Source organism: Felis catus, chromosome C1 (assembly GCF_018350175.1).
Source record: "Felis catus isolate Fca126 chromosome C1, F.catus_Fca126_mat1.0, whole genome shotgun sequence".
Classification (NCBI taxonomy): Eukaryota; Metazoa; Chordata; class Mammalia; order Carnivora; family Felidae; genus Felis; species Felis catus.
Window position 1 is genome coordinate 29,447,312 of NC_058375.1, and position 8,211 is coordinate 29,455,522.

The window sequence follows — 8,211 nt, forward strand, 5'->3', positions numbered from 1 at the left end:
CCTCTCTCCTGACCAGACCGGAAGCTCCTTGAGGGTAGGATGGCATCTCGTTCATCTCTGAAGGACAAATGAAAATTGAGCACTGGTAAAACTTTGTGGAAGTGGCTTTGAATTTTGCTACAATGGAGCAGCGCTGGCTCAGCCCGGGAGATGGAGGGTCTCACTATGCAGGGTTGGTGATGGTGGTGATGCGGTTTTCCGTGAACAGTCTGCCGGTGGGGGGGGTGGGGTCGTTGTGCAGGGTTTAGACGCTCAGCCTTCGTTGGAAGGGGTGTGGTCTTCCTGTTCAAGCTTGGAAGGGCTGCCGACCCACGACCCACACAGGGTTTACAGACTCACGCTCTCCAGGAGACAAAAGGGCAGGGCTGATCCTGCCAGCCTCCTTCCTCTCTTTTGGGAGGCCAGGAGCAGGGGCTCGGATGAGATTGGGTTTCCTCTCAGGCAGACGGCATGCCCGCCCTCCCGCCTCTGCAGAGGCCACGGAGATATTGCCCACCAGCTCCAGGGCTCTCATAACTCTTTCAAGACAATCACTTTATTTATATGAGTTTGTTTTAAAAAACCCACAGACGACCCACCGTGGGGACCTCTCCTACCGCCTCGGCTTGCTTCTCCCCTATCCTCGGGGTCCATAACTCTTAGTCTTTTGATTCTCCCAGTCCACAAACTATAAAAATCTTATTTCTATAAGGTCTTTTATGGTTACCAAGATAGTCAATAGTGTCATTTTCATTCATATCATTCTGCAGGGAAGTTAGAGGAAACGAACCAGACAGAGGAGAGCTATAAATAAGGCTCAGCTACACAGGGCCCCAAGCGGATCCCGCTGCGTTCTTTTAAAACGACTCATGCACAGAACACACACACACACACACACACAATATACACATATTGTATATGTACACGTATGCCCGCTCATGCACAGACAGGTGCGCCCATGCACACAGATGCTTCTGTGCACGGTGCTTGCTTACACACACACACACACACACACACACACACACTCGTGCATGTATGTGCTTACACAATTTGGCAGGCTTAGAAAAAAGCTCTTTTGGAATTTGCCTGGCTTTGAAGGGCCAAGAACAGGCAGCAGCACTTGTTATGGTGAGATGGGGGCACTGAAGCAGGCCAGCCTGGAGAACACATTCCAAAGCCATGAACTGCAGGGTTGGGCACCCAGCCACTCATGAGCTCATGTGAGGGAGCTTTCGGATTCCCACCGACACGGGAGTCTGTGCTCCTGGCTGGGTGCAGGGGCAGCCACACAGCCAGTACGATGAATGCCGAGATAGCTCTCAAGGCCTTCTCTGACTCTCTGTTGGGATTGTCTAAGGACCCAAACCCTCATTCCTGGAGGCTCGCCGGCCAGCTTCATGAATCTGATTTGTGTCTAGGTGCCACCTACCTGAACACATGTGCACAGCCCTACCGCCAATGGCTTTGCCCTTCAGGCAGGATCCCAAAGCAAGAGCCCGGGGTGTGATATGGGAGCAGAAAGTTGGAAGTCTTGGGCAGAGGGAAACTTGGCAAGTTTGCGTCCTGGGTTAAAGGGGGATAGCCCAGACCAAGGCTTGCAAGGATGGAGGGGGCAGACCCAAGTCTGGGGAGGGGGACCACCTACCCTCCCCAGGTCAGTGCAGTCAGGGCTCAGTCTCTACCTCTTGGGAGCAGGTGGGGGAAGGGAGGGGCCACATGACGAGTGCAGAGAACTATGTTCTCCTCAGAGAACTCTGGGCTCATTGGCCGGGCGTGCAAAGGAGAGGATGGTTGCTGGAGTCAGCAGGCCTGGGTTCTAGTGCTAGCTCTGTATTGCTGCCCTGCCTAATGGTGGGCAAACACCTTCTCATCTCTGGGCCTCCTTACCCCAGTGAATCATACGGAGGGATTAGCACTCAGAGCCCTTATAGTTTTGGAGGTGCAGGTGGATTAACTGTACCCCGGAGCCCTAGGGCAGGTATGTCTCCTTAGTTTCCCCATCTGTGGAATGGGATGATAATTGTTGCCATCGGCAATATCCAAGGGATGCTGTGAGGGGAGTTGGGCAAAGGTCTAGGAGCTTGGACGAGTTTGTTTGGGAACTGGCAGGTTTGGGACTTGTAAAGGATGCAACCCATCGGGGGGGCATGAGACCCTGAAAAGCCCCCCCTTTTCTCTTCCCTCCTTACCCCTCCCAGCACCCCCAAACACTGAAGAGTGAGGACGGAGCCCCGGGCTCTGAGCTCACAGCCTTGGAATCCCTCTGTTTCCCCTCCTGCTTTCTTCAAGGGAACTATTAATTGTAATTTAAGCCTCCTAAGTTAAAAGCGGCATGCAGATTTAAGGATTCTTTCATCCCAATTACACATCGTTTCTGGCTGCACTTTAGTGCCAGGCTTTTATCTGTTGTTCTGTGGAATCACTTATCGGCCAGAGCAGCGGGCTCCACGCAGATTTCTTCCTGATTATGTTTAATGGCAAATGGAGAGTTAACCACCCTCCCTCCCCTGAGCTGTGTCGGTAGCTTCCCAGGCCCAGCCTGAGAGCAGCCCAGGGGAGCAGGAGGGCACGGAATGGGGGAGCTGCAGGGACTTTGAGGAGACCCATGTGGCACAGGGTGGCTAAGGGGGCATCCCACCCCACCCCCACCCCCGGGGAGACCCAAGTGCTCTGTTCCTAATGCTGGTAGCAGCTGTTTGTATACTCTACACATTCCACAACTATAGGCATCTACGGTGGGTCAGGCCCTGAGCTGGCATCATTTGCTCACACATAGCAGTGTGCGTCTGACTGCCGGAGCCACTGTGACATTCACATACACATTTGCACACTCCAAGGTGTGTCCAGCCCCTGGATCTGCACTGCCACTTGTACACACACTCATAGAAACTTGCACATACACACAAATACACACACTCATAGAAGCATATGTGCACGTGCACATACACACTGTAAGAAGCATGCATACACATATGCACATACACTCAAAAGCACACGTGTGCACACATGCTCTGATGCACACATGCACACGTATGCTCAGAAGCACGCATGCACACATACCCTCAGAAACATGCACGCGCACGTATGCTCAGATGCACGCACACACGTATGCTCAGAAACACGCACACACACGTACTCAGAAGCACGCACGCGCACATACGCTCAGATGCACACACGCGCACGTATGCTCAGAAGCACGCATGCACGCATACCCTCAGATGCACGCACGAACACATATGCCAAAGAAGCACGCATACATACTTGCAGTAGCATGCACACGGGCACTCACACATACTCAAAATCATCACCTCCTTACACAGGGACACACTATTTGCACAGACCCCCTATTCTTACCTCCAAATACACTCTCAACTCTGTCCCACACGTGCACATAGTTTGACTCTCCTTTATTGTCACACGGAGGCTTGTCTTTCAGTATTTCTGTCTATCATTCCCAGAATCAGGCTGCCACAGGAGCTTGGAATGGATCTTGGAATATCAGGTGACAGGATTACAGCCAGGCCCTTGTGCCACCCACACCCACTATGTCCTTGAGCCCCGTCTGTTATAAGTAGTTGGTTTGGGCCCTGTCATGGAGCTCAGCTGGCTAGTCGGTCCGGGGTTGTTACTCTGTAAATCTCAAAGTCACCATGTTCAGAGTGGAACTCCTGGTCTCCCTAAACCTGCCTCCCCACAGTCTTTCTCGCTTCAGCTCTTGGCAAGTCTTTCCTTTTATTGCTCAGGACGTAACTCTGGTTCTCATACCAGTTACAACCCGTGGATGTTTTCCTCGCATCACCAAGCATTGTCTAGCCGGTGTCCTATAGTTCAACCCATTTCTGACACCGTCTCCCTGGAGATAGCGTTGGATCCTACAGGTTAAGGGCTCCGTCCCACAACCCTGTCCCCCACTTCAGATGCTTGTCACTAGTCCTGGTGGTCACCTGTGCTTCTGAGCGATCAGCTACAAATCAGACGTGCCCACCAGCCCTCCTTGGGTTTGATTAATTTGCGAGAACGGCTCACAGAACTCAGGCAACCAATTTACTTACGAGATCACCGGTTTCCTACAAAAGGATATAACTCAGCAACAGCCAGACCGGAAGAGATGCATAGAGCAAGGTATGGGGGAAGGGCAGGGCGCTTCCATGCCCTCTCTCCCCGCATCCCACGTGTTCACCAACTCAGAAGCTCTCTGAACCTCGTCCTTTTTTTTTTTTTTAATGGGGTCTTCATTAGTTAGTCACGATTGATTAAACCATTGGCCTTTGAGGACTGAATTCAATCTCTAGCCTCTCCACCCTCCTTGGGGATGGGGGTGGGGGAGTGGGTTTGAAAATTCCAAATTTTTAATCCCGTGGTTGGTTCCCCTGGCAACCAGCCCCCATCCTGGGGTAACCTAGGGGCTTTCCAAAAGTCATCTCATTGACATAACAAAAGACACCTTAATCGCTGTCAACACTTAGGAAATTCCAAGGCTTTTAGGAGCTCCTGTGCCAGGAATGCGTACCAAGACCAAATATATATATTTTTTATTATAAATCACAATATCACAAGCATCGTTCTTGGCATCGTTCTTGATTCCTCTCTGTGTCTCACTTCCTACATCCAGTCCATTGGCTGATTAAGCTGGCTGGATTTTAGAGGTGCGTCCCTACTCTGACCGCTTTTCACCGCCTCCCTGGCCACCACCCTCTCTGACTGCATCAAGCCCTCTACCTATTTTACTGAAAGGACCTTCCAACAGGCCTGCCAGCTTCTGCCCTTCTCTATGCAGCAGCCCGAGGAAGTTTCAAGTCAGGTCATGTCAGCTCTCTGCTCCTTTCAGAGAAAGAGTTGAGGACCTCACTCCCTTTCCTTCTTCAAGTCTTTGCCCGATTATTACTTCTTCACGCCATCATCTTAACTTTTATTGAATTCTATCATCTGATGTGCCTTCAGTCCCTACCCTCCCAATGCCTCTTGCTCGGTGCTGGTTTGTTTGTTTGTTTTTTCTCCTATAGAACATAGGGTTCTGTGCACGGGGGAACAGATGCCCATAGAGCCTTGCTTGCAACAAGTTTACTGGGGAAAGCTCTCAGACCAAGACCTGTGGAGGAGGGGGCCCTGGTGCCTTTGTGACCCTGCTATGGACCAGACGTTGGCTGTGGGCTGCGCAGGGAGGGGAAGGATCTTGGGGCAGCTATCTTCTCTGAGGACAGTTCTGGAGGAGCTAGGTGCCCAAATGCCTGCCAGGGGCTCCCAGCACTCCCGAGCTGGGGTGCGAGTGCCTTGGCGGGGAAATTGGGAGCCTTACATGCAGCTTGTGCGGAACCTTTTAACATATGTAAATAAGTAAACGTTACTGTATTATTGTTTATGTCTGTCTCTCTTGCTAGAAAATGAGCCCCAGGAGGGCAGGGCTCTCCTTGGGCATAGTTCCCTGATATTTCCTAAAGTGGCTACAACAGTTTTGGCCCTAAATATTTGCTGAATGAGTGGAGGAGCCGGCCCAGTTCTCAATGCTAATCAACCTTTTTGGAATCCCAATCCCCTGTTCTGCTGCTAACCAGCTACGCAACTGTGGGCACGTCTGTCTAACTTCTGGGAGCCTCTGCGTCTTCATCTGTAAAACGGGATAATAGAAATACCCATCTCACAGGGTGTGGAGAGGATGCAACGAGCTAATGCTTCTACAATACTTACCAGGTACCCCAACAAAGCTGGTAATTGGTAAACATTAACTGTTGTTGGTGCTGTTCCTGTCTTGGGATCTCCTTGCTTTGGGTTGCTGCCAGGCTTCTGATCAGGCTTAAAGACAAAGCTGAGATTCTAGCTGGGGTACCTTGACCTTCCAGGTGTCTGCTTCTGCCAAATGTGACCTGCAGAACTCAGTTTTTGGTTAATGAAGACAGACACTTGCCTGCAAGCTGATGGCTGAAATCTGCACTTCAGGAAGTCTCAACGTGTACCTGAGTGTGGACATGTGTCTATATACATGTTTGTATGGAGATAATGTAGGCTATGCTCGGAGCCATACATCCTAGGTGATAACTTGTTCTAGGCATTGGGCCCACAGAAGAAGCTAGCCATTAGCGGGGTCTGAAGAGGTCAAGAGTCATCTCCCTTTCCCCACCTTCTGTTCACTCTTTGCTTCCTGCAGGGGCTTCTCCCTCACTGTTCCCCTGAATGAGATGGCTTCCTAGTCTCCAGGGACCTCCTTGTGGTCAAATCCAGCAGACACCTACTTGACCTCAGCAACAACAGTCACAGACCATGGCTCTCCATCTTGCATTGCTTAAGATCACTCTCTGGGTAGAGAGGATGCTCTGGTATGCCCTCAGGTTCCTCCCTCGGGACTGACATACTCATTCTCCCAGCCAATGGGAGCACTGGGGGCCAAGAGTATTCAGTTGCATCTCTCCTTAAGAATTGTCTTTGACCAAAGGGAATGGCCCCTCCCAAGGTTACGCCCCTCTCTGGAGACAGTTCAGATTCAGTGACTGAATGAATCATTCTCTTTCCATTTTGAGACATCTCTAAAAGGCCATATCTGCTCTAGAGATTTCCATGGGACTGATGGACTTCTGTTGCAAATGCACCAGAGTTCAACTTCTCCCTCTGCCCAGTCCTGCTGTCCTCCCTCTTTCACAGGTGTTGTTACCAAGATCCCAATAAGCCCTCTGCGTGCCAATCTCCATCTTCCATCTGTTTCTAGAGAACCTGACTTACTACAGTTGGAGCTAGGAGTGGTTCCTAGGAAACAGACTCTCAAGTGGGATTTTAGAGTTGTATCACCCACTGTCCAGTTGGTAATGGGAACCTTCTCCCTGGAGGTGGGCGGAAGTACTAATAGCCCCCGACATGCTCTAGCAGTGCAATTGTTGAAACTTTTACCGGTGGTGAATTGGGATGGGATGCTGGTGGAAGGGAACCTAGGCGTTGGAGTATTATCACCAGCATCTGAAAGGCTCAAAGGAAGTAGTAATTATAAAGTCTATGGAATTAAACGATTGTTTCTGGGGGCTATGGGTCTATTGGAAAAAGACAACTAAACTGAGGGTGATTAATCACCAATTTAAGGTGAAGTGTGAAAGCCAGAGGGCCTCCTTGCCATTAGATACAGAGATGTTCTTCTGTAGCTGGAGGGCAGGAAAAAACACTAAGGTTTGGCTCAGGAATTAATTATCAGGGTAGCAGATTTCCAGAGAAAATTGAATTCTCAGAGTAGCAAGTTGGCTATGCCTTGATTGGTCAGGGCCTTGATTGGAAGGAGTGGGGTCCCAACAGCTGGGACAGGGTCCTCTGGGTCGATGCACTTTCTTGAAATCCCGGTCACGCTGAGCCCTCTCAGGCAGTAGAGTGTCCCATGCCTTCCCCATGCTTGAAGGTAATGCAGAGGCTTCTACCCAGCAAGGTGTCCTGTATCACTTGATGCCCCCTCCACCTCCAACCACCTCTCCAGGGTCTACTTCCCCTAGCCTCCTGGCAACCCAACATCACCTGCCCCTGGACAAAGTCCACATTTTTGTGTTTGGTGTTGCTTCACCTCTTGCTCCCTTTCCTCTTCATCCTTCTTTTTGTACTTGCCACGTATGTTTCCACATCTGAGCCTTTGTTTTTGGTGTTTTCTTTGCCTGCAAACCTGCTCCTTTCCCTCGCTTCAACAGGCACTTCCCTGTCCCCATTCAAGTGCCACTGACTCACTTCCTGTGGAAGATACTGTGTTCTCACAGCTCTCCTCTTTTGGGCTAGTGCCTCTATCCTCAGCTACTGAGAATACTGGCTCTGAGGGCTCACAGCTGCATCGCTCCATGGGGACTATCCTCAGCTGCGGAGAGATGTCTTGACTAAGGTTATGCCTCTTGCTGGGGCCAGCCCACAGTTGATGCTGCTGCCTGAGGAGGGGATACAAGACCCAGCCCCCTTTGCCTCAATTTGGGAAAACCCTGAATTTCTTTTCACCTCTAGAGCGTCTTTTTTTAAAATTTTTTTAACGTTTATTTATTTTTGAGACAGAGAGAGACAGAGCATGAACGGGGGAGGGGCAGAGAGAGGGAGACACAGAATCCGAAACAGGCTCCAGGCTCTGAGCTGTCAGCACAGAGCCCGATGCGGGGCTCAAACTCACGGACTGCGAGATCATGACCTGAGCCGAAGTCAACCGCTTAACCGACTGAGCCACCTAGGCGCCCCTCACCTCTAGAACATCTTATAGGATTGGCTGAGGCCTCAGATGCGACCACATTGTTG